Here is an 11,923-nt window from a genome sequence, read left to right as displayed (position 1 = left end):
GTAATTCAGGGGACTTAGGTTCAATCCCTAGTCAAGGAACTAAGACCCCTTATGCCTTGGAGCCACTAAGCCCGAGTGCCCCAACTCCTGAGCCCAAGTACCACAACTAGAGAGTCTGTGCACTGCAACGAAAAATCCCACATGATGGAGCGAAGATCCTGCATGTTGCAACTAAGACCCAGTACAGTCAAATAAATACATTTTTAAAATGTAAAAATACATTTAAAAAGAGAAAAAAAAAATCCAGCGCATATTTATACCATCTACACTCACCCAGCCCAGCAGGAATAAAATTCATGAGTCCCATGATAAAAGTGCTGCCACGTCATTGGTGAAACAAGAATATCCATCAGATAAGATAAGAACATACATAAAGCATGCTGAACTGTGTGGTAGAGACTAAAACTCTCTCTCTCTCCACAGAAACGGGGACTGTGAGAGCTGGAGGCTTCAGGGAAGCTTTCAGGGAGAGGGAGAACTTGACCGGAATCTTGCAGGATGGGTCAGGCAAGAGTCAGCTGGTGGAAGAAGACAGGGGGCATTCCAAGAAAGGGAGCAATCTGAGCAAGAATGATGGGGGGAAAGCATGGAGTGTCCAGGGATGAGGCAGAGGCTGCCCGCCTGAGACACTGGAGGAAGAATTAATGCTGAGTCAGCCGGCTGGGGCCAGAGCATCCCAGCTTGAGTGGCAGGTGGAGAGGTCAGGCTTGGGCTGGGAGCTCCTGGAGCCACGGAAGGTTTTCCTACAAAGAAATGTCATGAAAGAGAGGACCCTCCCCACCCCCACCACTCTGTAGTATTTTCCTTTTAATTAAGAAGAGAGGCTTCCTGGAAAAGGTGGAGTTTCAAACAGGACATTCAGGAATGGAGTGTGATACAACGCTCTCTTGTTCATGATGACATCACTCAAGATGAGGCACTTCCTGGGGCTGTCTACTAACATCTCCAGGACCAAGACTGCTGATTCATGGGGGTGCCTCAGAGACAAGACCAGACCACTGATGGCATGTGGCTGAGGATGAGGACTGCATTTATGAATCTGTTTAGCCCACAACGTGACAGGTTCTCACCAAGTGTCTGCTGCAATGTTCAGAGGTGGACTCTGTTCATTCTAACCAGAACCTGACAACCAGCTCCTAGCTGGCAATAGGATCCAACTTGCAATCTTCTACACTATTGACACATTAATACTGAGCATATATGAACTCAAGACAGGAAGTTTCTTGATTGAACTGCATGCAGTGAGGATTTATCCCTGCCTCCTGGGACTGACTGTTGAGACACCAGAGACTTGGAAGGAAATAGGTTGGACTTGCAGTGCACATGCTGCTCAGCTGGACAGGACAGCCACTCTGTTCGGGAGATGGATTCTGATGGACATGTGTTACAAAGCTTTGAACAAGTTGAAAGGACGGGCCAAAACTGAAAAGTCAACTTTTCCTGCGACCAGTTTTTCTCTCTCGCACAATAACATCACGACAACCATAAATGAAATAAATTTGAAAATAAAAAAAATTCTTATTACAATCCTACCACTCTAAACCATCAAATTTTATACACTATGTCCATATGCAAATCCATTCTAGTTTTTTACTGAGTTGTAGAAAAAGGTTTGACAAGAATAAATATACCAAATCCTACTCTTAACATTCAAAAGTCAATTGCAAAAGTCACACATTGGGAATTTCCCCGGTGGTCCAGGGGTTAAGAATATGCAGGGGACATGAGGTCAATTCCTGATCTGGGAAAATTTCACATGCCAAGGGGCAATGAAGCTTGTGTGCCACAACCACTGAAGTCCAAGCGCCTAGAGCCCACATTCCACAAGAGAAGCCCTTGCACTGAAACTGGAGAGCAGCCCCTGCTTGCCTCAACTAGAGAGAACCCATGCTTAGCAACAAAAACCCAGCACAGTCAAAAAAAAAAAAAAAGAAATCACAGATTGGGGTGACCTGGTTTTTTAAAAAAGGGCAAGTGTTATTTGAGTTAAATGCAAGTTGAGGTAGAGCCCAGGATGTGATGTTGCTGCCAAACCCCTTACATTGATCTCAGTTGCCTTCAGTTCAGTTCAGTTGCTCAGTCGTGTCCGACTCTTTGCGACCCCATGAATCTCAGCACGCCAGGCCTCCCTGTCCATCACCATCTCCTGGAGTTCACCCAGACTCAGTTGCCTTAATAGCTGTATGATAGGCAACCAAGAGAATGGTCCTCTCACTTTAGACTTATAGATCTACATTACTTTTAGATGCAGTTTTGACATCATATTTTAATAACTTTGACAGTGATGAGTAGAAGAGAGAGGTGAGCAAAGATGTCTAGTGGTCAAAGTATTGGCTGCTGCTGCTGCTGCTAAGTTGCTTCAGTCGTGTCTGACTCTGTGCGACCCCACAGACGGCAGCTCACCAGGCTCCCCCGTCTAACAGTTTAGTAATTCAAAGCACAATCTCTGGAAGCAGACAGTACAGGTGTCTATCACAGCCCCACCGCTTCCTGGCAGTGGACCCATGGGTAAGTTACTTAACTTCTCTAGGTCTCAGTTTTTCATATGTTATTGTTCAGTCGCTAAGTCATGTTTGACTCTTTGCAACCTCAGGGACTGTAGCACACCAGGCTCCTCAGTCCTTCACTATCTCCCAGAGTTCACTTAGATTCATGTCCATTAAGTCAGTGATGCTATCTAACTATCTCATCCTCACCACATCCTTTTCCTTTTGCCTTCAATTTTTCACAGCATCAGGGTCATTTTCAATGAGTCAGCTCTTTGCATCAAGTAGTCAAGTATTGGAGCTTTAGCATCAGACTTTCCAATGAATATTCACAGTTGATTTCCTTCAGGATTGACTAGTTTGATCTCATTTTAGTCCAAAGGGGCTCTCAAGAGTCTTCTCCAGTACCACAATTCAGAAGCATCAATTCTTCGGCACTCAGCCTTCTTTATGGTCCAACTTTCACATACATAAATGACTACTAGAAAAACCATAGCTTTGATTATACAGATCTTTGTTGGTAAAGTGATGTCTCTGCTTTCTAATATGCTGTCTAGGTTTGTCATGGGCTTCCCTGGTAGCTCGGCTGGTAAAGAATCTGCCTGAAATGCAGGAGACCCCAGTTTGATTTCTGGGTCAGGAAGATCCCCAGGAGAAGGGATAGGCTACCCACTCCAGCATTGTTGGGCTTCCCTGTTGGCTTAGATGGTAAAGAATCCACCAGCAATGCAGGAGACCTGGATTTGATCCCTGGGTTTGGAAGATCCCCTGGAGGAGGGAACGGCAACCCACTGCAGTATTCTTGCCTGGAGAATCCCCATGGACAGAGGAGCCTGGCGGGCTACAGTCCAGGGCGTCACAGAGTCAGACATGACAGAGCACCTAAGCACAGCACAGCACAAGTTTGTCATAGCTTTCCTTCCAAGGAGCAAACATCTTAATTCCATGGTTGCAGTCACTGTTTGCAGTAATTTTGAAGTCCAAGAAAATAAAATCTGTCACTGCTACCATTTACCCCCTTCTATGTGCCATGAAGTGATGGGACCAGATGCCATGATCTTTGTTTTTCAATGTTGAGTTTCAAGTTTTTTCACTGTCCTCTTTCACCTTCATCAAGAGGTTCTTCAGTTCCTCTTCACTTTCTGCCATTAGAGGTATCATCTGAATGTCTGAGGTTGCTGATATTTCTTCCAGCAATCTTGATTCCAGCTTGTGATTCATCAGTCCAGCATTTCGTATGATGTACTCTGCACATAAGATGAATAAGCAGGGTGACAATTTACAGCCTTGACATACTCTTTTCCCAGTTTTGAACCAGTCCGTTGTTTCATGTCCAGTTCTAACCGTTGCTTCTTGACCCACATACAGGTTTCTCAAGAGGCGGATAAGGTGGTCTGGTATTCCCATCTCTTTAAGAATTTTCCAGTTTGTTGTGATCCACATAGTCAAAGCCTTTAGCATATTTAATGAAGCAGAAGTAGATGTTTCTCTGGAATTCCCATGCTTTCTCCATGAATGTTGGCAATTTGGTCTCTGCCTTTCCTAAACCCAGCTTATACATCTGAAAGTTCTCAGGTCACATACTATTGTAGCCTAGCTTGAAGAATTTTGGGCATAACCTAGCTAGCATGTGAAATGAGCACAATTATATGAAACTTCAACGTTCTTTTTGATTGCCCTTCTTTGGGACTGGAATGAAAACTGACCTTTTCCAGTCCTGTGGCCACTGCTGAGTTTTCTAAATGTGCTGGCATATTGAGTGCAGCACTGTAACAGCACCATCTTTTAGGAGTTTTAAATAGCTCAGCTGGAATTTCATCACCTTCAGTAGCTTTATTTGTAGTAATGCTTCCTCAGGCCCACTTGACTTCATGTTCCAGGACGTCTGGCTCTAGGTGAGTGACCACACCATCATGGTTATTCAGGTCATTAAGACCTTTTTCATATAGTTTTTCTGTGTATTCTTGCCACCTCTTCTTAACCTCTTCTGCTTCTGGTAGGTGGCTTCTGTCCTCGCTATTGTGCCCATTCTTGCATAAAATGTTCCTTTGGTATCTCTAATTTTGGGGAAGAGAACTCTAGTCTTTCCCATTCTGTTGTTTTCCTCTATTTCTTTGCATTGTTCATTTAAGACCTTCTTATCTCTCCTTGCTATTCTTTGGAACTCTTCATTCAGTTGGGTATATCTTTCCCTTTCTCGCTTGCCTTTTGCTTCTCTTCTTTGCTATTTGTAAAGCCTTCTCAGACAACCACTTTGCCTTCTTGCATTTCTTTTTCATTGGTATGGTTTTATTGTTTACTACCTCCTGTACAATGTTAAGGAACTTTTGTCCATAGTTCTCAGTTCCCATCTGTAAAATGGCGCTAATGAGGGTTCTGTTTGCCTTTGAGGTTGGCTGTGAGGGTTGAATGGATCCATATACTGTAAAGTGCCTAGAACAGTGCCTTGCACAAAATAAGCATGCATTGCATATTACCTGTCATTGTTGTGATTTTAATTATCAGGAGCCATGAGGTAGAAGATATGGGAGAAGAAACTAGAGATGGACCTCCATTTGCCCCTCTTTAACATAACCCATTGGTCCTAGTTCTATTGACAACAATCTCTCTCCCCCATGGAGTCCTCCAGATATTTGAAGAGGGGCTGGTATTGCTCCACAGGGTAGACTTAGGGCTAATTGACAGATATTTGAGGAAGCCAGTCTGCAGTTCAATATATAAGGACTTCTCTAGTCCAAAGAACCATCCAACAGGGAGTTAGAAAGTGAGCTTCTAACTCAGGAAAGAGGATCCTGTGTTGGGTAAGAAGATGCCCCTGAGCATGGTCTCCCAGACGTGGCTCCCCTCACCCATAAAACACTAAAAAGAAAGCACTGGGAGAGTGGGAGGAGTGACAAACATGCATACCGATAAAATATTAAAAGTGTCTTCGTTTATCATTGTTTTACAAAGTAAATCAATCCTTCAAGGTAAGGAGAGCACAAAGGGCCACTCATTGAACTCTGAAATGAATGGGGCATCATAAACAGCAGCACCCCTGCCCCACCACCATCATGCCTGCCTCCTCTTTCTGCCTCTCTTTCTGTCTCTATGCGTCCATCTCTCTCTCTCTCACACCCAACACACACACACACATATATGTGCACACACAACCTCTCTGCATTGTCCTTGATTGCCACTCCTCACTCTGCACCAGCAGAAAAGTCTTCCTGTCTGGCACTGACCCAGGGACACCTGCTAGGGAGCCATGTGCATGTCATTCTAGGGCCTTCCAAGGCCAGCAGCCTCTCTCCCTGGAATGCCACGTCAAAGGCCTTGTGATAAGCAGCCCTGCCATTACACAACCGGAATCTAAACTCAGGCCTGCCTTACTCACTAATGAAGATAGATGTGAATCATAAATGGGATTTATAAATATGTGGACATTCGTGAAATGGTAAATGAGGAGGGAGCTGAAGAACATTCATCATTAAGAGGTTGAGGGGGACAGAAGAAAGCTTCCCACAGGAGGGGGCACCCTAGAACTTGACTCTGCATGCCCAAGGAGAGCTGAGCCAGCTCCCATGAAGCATCCTGGGTAAGAGAGAAGGCTGGAGGGAGATGAGCTTGGAACTTAGCAAGACGGGGCTGGGGGGCAGTCTAACACAGAGGGCACTAGACCAAGGGCATCATGGGTTCACGCCCTGACCTCATCATTAACTTCCTGTGTGGTCTTGAACATGGAACTTTAACCACCGCCTGCTTCAGTTTCCCCATCTGCAAAATGATAGTGCTTGACTAGATTCTGGAAGCGTGTGACTTCTACACATCTCTGATGTTGCCCGGACGCGCCCCTTCCCCCACCACCCCATGGAGGCCCTGAAGTAGCTCAGTTTATGACTGTGGTTAGGAATAGAGACGTAGCAGGCAGCAGTTCTGGGTTTAGCATGGGTCCATCACCTCCCTAACCTTGATCTCTACAAACATCAATGTCTGCATCTTTAAAAGGGGAATAAGAGCAGTGCCTTTAAATGAGGTGATGTCCCAAGAGCGTTTTGTGCAATGCCTGGAACATACTCATAACAACGAATGGGGCTGCTGTTGCAGCAGCTCGATGAGGAAAGGGAGGCAAATCAAGAAGCCTGTGGGTCTCTGCCTTCATCCCACCACCCATGACAAGCCACTCTGCTCTTCCCCTGACCAGGCCTTTAGCAGGAGGACAAATTGTGACATGACAATCTGTTCTCAGGCGCACGGAGTCTCTCTGGAAGGTCCCCATCTCTGATGAACCTCTGTAGGCACATAAGCAAAACTGCCCAAAGAGAAACAAAACTTAAAAAAGACGCTCCCAGGCTTCCCTGATGGCTCAGTGGTAAGGAGTCCGCCTGCTAATGCAGGAGACTTGGGCTCGATCCCTGGTCTGGGAAAATCCCACATGCTGTGGAGCAACTAAGCCCGTGAACCACAACTACTGAGCATGTGCGCTAGAGCCCGGGAGCCCCAACCGCCGAGCGCGTGCTCTAGAGCCCGGGAGCCCCAACCGCCGAGCACGTGCGCTAGAGCCCGGGAGCCCCAACCAGAGCCCGGCAACCCCAACCGCTGAGCCTAGCCGCTAGAGCCCGGGAGCCCCAACCACCGAACCTGTGCGCTAGAGCCCGGGAGCCCCAACCAGAGCCCGGCAACCCCAACCGCTGAGCCTAGCCGCTAGAGCCCGGGAGCCCCAACCACCGAACCTGTGCGCTAGAGCCCGGGAGCCCCAACCGCCAAGCACGTGCTCTAGAGCCTGGGAGCCCCAGCTGCTGACGCCCTCACTCTACAGCCCATGTTCTGCAACAAGAGAAGCGACCGCAATGAGAATCCCACATACCAGAACTAAAGAGTAGCCCCTGATTGGCACAACTAGAGAAAGCCCACACAGCAGTGAAGACCCAGCGCAGCCAAATATAAATAAATAAGACCCTCTGAGACAGAGTAACCTGCAGGGTCTCAGTGGGTGCTGCGTCTCCTGCCTCATCACCCCGAGAACCCTCTCTACTCCACCTCCACTCCCCTCACACACCCCCCCAGGAAAGCTCTCTGTGGTTTATGTTAATGTCTGAGTGAGGCTCACAGTCAGTCACAGCATCGCAGGCCCTGAGCACCAGTCTCTCAATGACACAACTGAGGAAACAAACACCGAGAGACTCGGCTGGCACTAAGTGCTTGGCTCTGAGAAACGTATCCGTCCAGCCCCGAGGGTGCTGCACAGGTCTCCTCAGATCCGGTTGAGAACAGGCTCATTTCCCGCTGTCCTCAGCCCCCTGGGCTACAGGCAGGTCTGGGCGCCCAGCTGCAGAGAGGACCAGGGAACTTCCCTCAGTCGTGCCCTCCGGCCTCAGCCCGAGACTCTAAGCCAGGTCCTACACCTGTAAAGAGGGCACCCTCGGGGATGAGAAAACACCAAGACACAAGACGTACTTATTCTGCATCAGGAACATCACTGCTCTTCTTCCTGGCCCCATCATCACCTGCCTTAGGCTTCCTTCTCTCTTCTGGGCCCCTAATCCATCTCTGGGCCTCCAGCCTCATCCCCTTTCGGCCCGTCCACCACTTCCCGCAAGCCCAGGATCTCCCTGAAACACAAATTCCGTCATGTCCGTTCCTCCTCCAAATCCTCCAAGGACAGCTCAGCGTCTGGCAGAGGTCACCCACCGGCAGCCGTGAGCCAGCCTCTTGCCTGCTTGATGTTTTCATAAACACTGACAACATCTAAAAAGCTGAAAGTTTCACATTTGAAAATCTAGATCCTAGGTTTTTCTCCCAAATTCGGGATGAACGCCAATCTTACATCTTCACGTGGCAGTCGCTGGATGACACCAAGTGTCAGAGGCCCCCTTTTAAGGCATGTGTCCCCCTGTTTTTCTCACAGAGAGAAGGCAGGTGTCGCTTGCAAGAAGCCCACAGGGCCGGGCACCTGGAGGCTGACTCATGCTGCCAGCTGAGGGCTCAAGGTGACAGGAGGTGGCTCATTGCGTTCTTAGCCACGCTGTTCCCAGCCAGGCCCACAAGTGTTCCTCCTTCTCTCTCCCTTGGATCACTGCTTCACCTCTGGCCAGGAGACAGCCAGAGAAGGTCCTAGGGCAGTTTCTAAGAATGCCAGGACTACAGGGCCCCACCCCTGAGTCCAGCCTCTCCCCACCCCCAACTCAGTGGAGGCTGCACCCCCTCCCTTTATTTCCATCCCACTGTTCCTATCAAAGCCCTAACAGCACATATTTTGTTAATTGTACAAACCTAATGGGGGAATGCATTGGCAAAAAAGGGTAATGGCCATCAGACCAGCAATAAAACAAAATTAATGGCCCATAGGAAGAAATCATGTCCACTTAATCCCGGCTCTGAAACTCTAATAGAATAATGGAATACCAGCGGAGGGGTTTTTCTCTCCATGCAGATTGCTTACACCATGTTAATCACTTGCAAAGCAGGCCACATACCACTCCGGCTCACATGACCCTCCAGGGAAAGTAGCAGACCAGAAACATTTAGTGCCAGGCTCATTACTGACATGCCCCACCAGCAGCGACACCTTCCCCCCTTCCCCACCTCCCCAGGTGACTCTGGGACAGCAAGTGGGGGTGTTGTTGAGAGCCATCGGGTGTGGTGGGCCGGAAAGCGAGACACACAACCCCTAACAATAGCAGACCTTTATTGAGTGATTACTGTGTGCCAGACACTGGGCTGGTTGAGCACTTTCCAGGTACTGCATTATATCTTCATCTTCTGTAGCCACAGAGGCCAGCAAGATAGCCACTAGCTACCTCTGGCTTTTTATTTATTTTTTAAGTTTTTTTTTAATTAAAAAATTATTTTTGGCTCTGCTGGATCTTTATCGCTATGCACGAGCTTTCTCTAGTTGTGGTGAGCAGCGGCTACTCTTTAGTTAATGGTGTTCGGGCTTCTCGTTGCGGTGGCTTCTCTTGTTACAGAATCTTCCCTGTAGCTCAGACAGTAAAGAATCTGCCTGCAATGCAGGAGACCTGGGTTCGATCCCTGGGTCAGGAAGATCCTCTGGAGAAGGAAATGGCAACCCACTGCAGTACTCTTGCCTGAAGAATCCCATGGACAGAGGAGCCTGGTGGGCCACAGTCCACGGGTCGCAAAGAGTCGGACATGCCTGAACGATTCACACTACTGCTACTACTCTTGTTGCAGAGTATGGGCTCTAGGGCACGTGGACTCATTAGTTTCAGTTCCCAGGATGTAGAGCACAGGCTCAGTAGTTTTGGCATATGGGCTTATTTGCTATGCCACACGTGGGATCTTCCGGGATCAGGGATAAAACCAGTGTCTCCCGCACTGGCAGATAGATTCTTTAGCACTGAGCCACCAGGGAAAGCCCTATTTCTTTTTTTTTTAAGGTAAGCTTCTTTTTTGTTTGGCTGTACCACGAGGCACGTGGGATCTTAGTTCCCCAACCATGGATGAACCCATGCCTCCTGTATTGGGAGCATGGAATCTTAACCACAGGACCATCTGCCAAGGGAGTCCCTACATCTGGCTTTCAAAATACAAATCCTAATTCATGAAAATGAAATAAAATCTGAAATCTAGTCTTCAGCCTCACTGGCCACATTTCAAGTGCTTGACAGCCATGGGTGGCTGCTGTACTGGGAGGCCCAGAAAGACCACGCTCCCATCGTCACAGGCAGACAGTGGCGCTCTAGTATATGAAAGTCAATTGTCTTGCTCATCAAACTGATTCTGAAATCAAGGCACAAAGAGGTGAGGCAAGCAGCCCAAGGTCATGGCTGAGCTGGGTTCGAGCCCAGGTCTCATTCAGCCTGGCTCCAGAATCCCCACCTTCCACACAATTTCTTGATAAAATGAGTGGTTGAGGTGGCTAGGAAACCCTTTGATGGTTAGCTGTAGAAAGACTCTTCTGTCTGCCACAGGCCCCCAGACCCCTAGAGAGCAGACAGACCCCAGGACTCCACTTGAGGGCCAGCACTATGGGGTCTCAAACCCCAGAAGGTCATCTGGAGAAGGAGGGCATCATACTTCATCTAGCCCAACCTCCTTCAATTTATGGATGAAGAAACCAATGCACAGAAAAGTTAAGTGGCTTGTTCAAAGTCAGGCAGCTGATTAGTGACAGAGACAGGACTACAGTGCAGATTTCCTGACGACCATGCCTCACTGGCCAAGGAACAGGACAGAGCCAGCCTCTGAGAGAAGGAGAGAGAAGGAGGCGGTGTCTCTGCAACCTTCCTGGGGAGCCCTGGCCAGATCAGAAGACGCTGGGAGGCACCTGAGGGGACTGGGCTCTGCGGAGAAGCAGCAGAGGAAGAAAGAGGGGCAGCCATGGGCCTAGAAACTGCAGCGATTCAAAGCACGACACTGCATGGCTACTGCTGCTAAGTGGCTTCAGTCGTGTCTGACTCTGTGCGACCCCATAGAGCAGCCCACCATGCTCCCCCATCCCTGGGATTCTCCAGGCAAGAATACTGGAGTGGGTTGCCATTTCCTTCTCCAGTGCATGAAAGTGAAAAGTGAAAGTGAAGTCGCTCAGTCATGCCCGACTCTTAGCACCCCCATGGATTGCAGCCCACGAGGCTCCTCCGTCCATGGGATTTTCCAGGCAAGAGTACTGGAGTGGGTTGCCATTGCCTTCTCCGGCATGGCCACTAACTTTGGAAAAAATAGTATGTCAAGATCTATTGCAATTAAAAATACACAGACACTTCTCCTCAGCAGCCCCAGTTTGAGAATGTATCTTATAGAAAGGAAAGTACCAGAGATTTTCCTGGAGGTCTAGCGGTTAAGACTCCAAGCTTCCAGTGCACGGAGTGTGGGCTTGATATCTGGTCGGGGAACTAAGACGCCACAAGCCAAATGGCATGGCCAAGAAATAAAAATAAATAAATACAATTTTTTTTTTAAAAAAGGAAAGTACCCATGCATGAGGATAATGCAGCAGCAATTTGTAGTGGGAAGAAGTGAAAAAGAAGCTAGATATCCACCAGGTGGGGAATGTTCGAGTAACCTACAACACAGCTATACTATCATTAAATGCTGCTACTCAAAAGGCTAGGGCTTCCCTGGTGGCTCAGCTGCTAAAGAATCCTCCTGCAGTGAGGGAGGCCTGGACTTGATCCCTGGGTTGGGAAGATCCATGAAGGAAGGCATGGCAACCCACTCCAGCATTCTCGCCTGGAGAATCCCATGGACAGAGGAGCCTGGCGGACTACAGTCCATGGAGTTGCGAAGAGTTGAATGTGACCAAGCACAGCACAGTGCATTCAAAAGAGCAAGTTAGAGCTACATCTTTTGCCACAAGAGACAGCCATAATGTTCCAAGTAAGAAAACTGAGTAGCAGAATGATGTGTGTGGTGTGATTCCATTTCTGTAAAAACAGAGAAAAACTCCAGATTGAGTGCATCCATGTGCATGAGTCTGTGTGAGCACAGAGCTGGAA

This window comes from Capra hircus, chromosome 29 (genome assembly GCF_001704415.2).
Source record: "Capra hircus breed San Clemente chromosome 29, ASM170441v1, whole genome shotgun sequence".
Lineage (NCBI taxonomy): Eukaryota > Metazoa > Chordata > Mammalia > Artiodactyla > Bovidae > Capra > Capra hircus.
Note: the sequence above shows the minus strand (reverse complement) of the source record.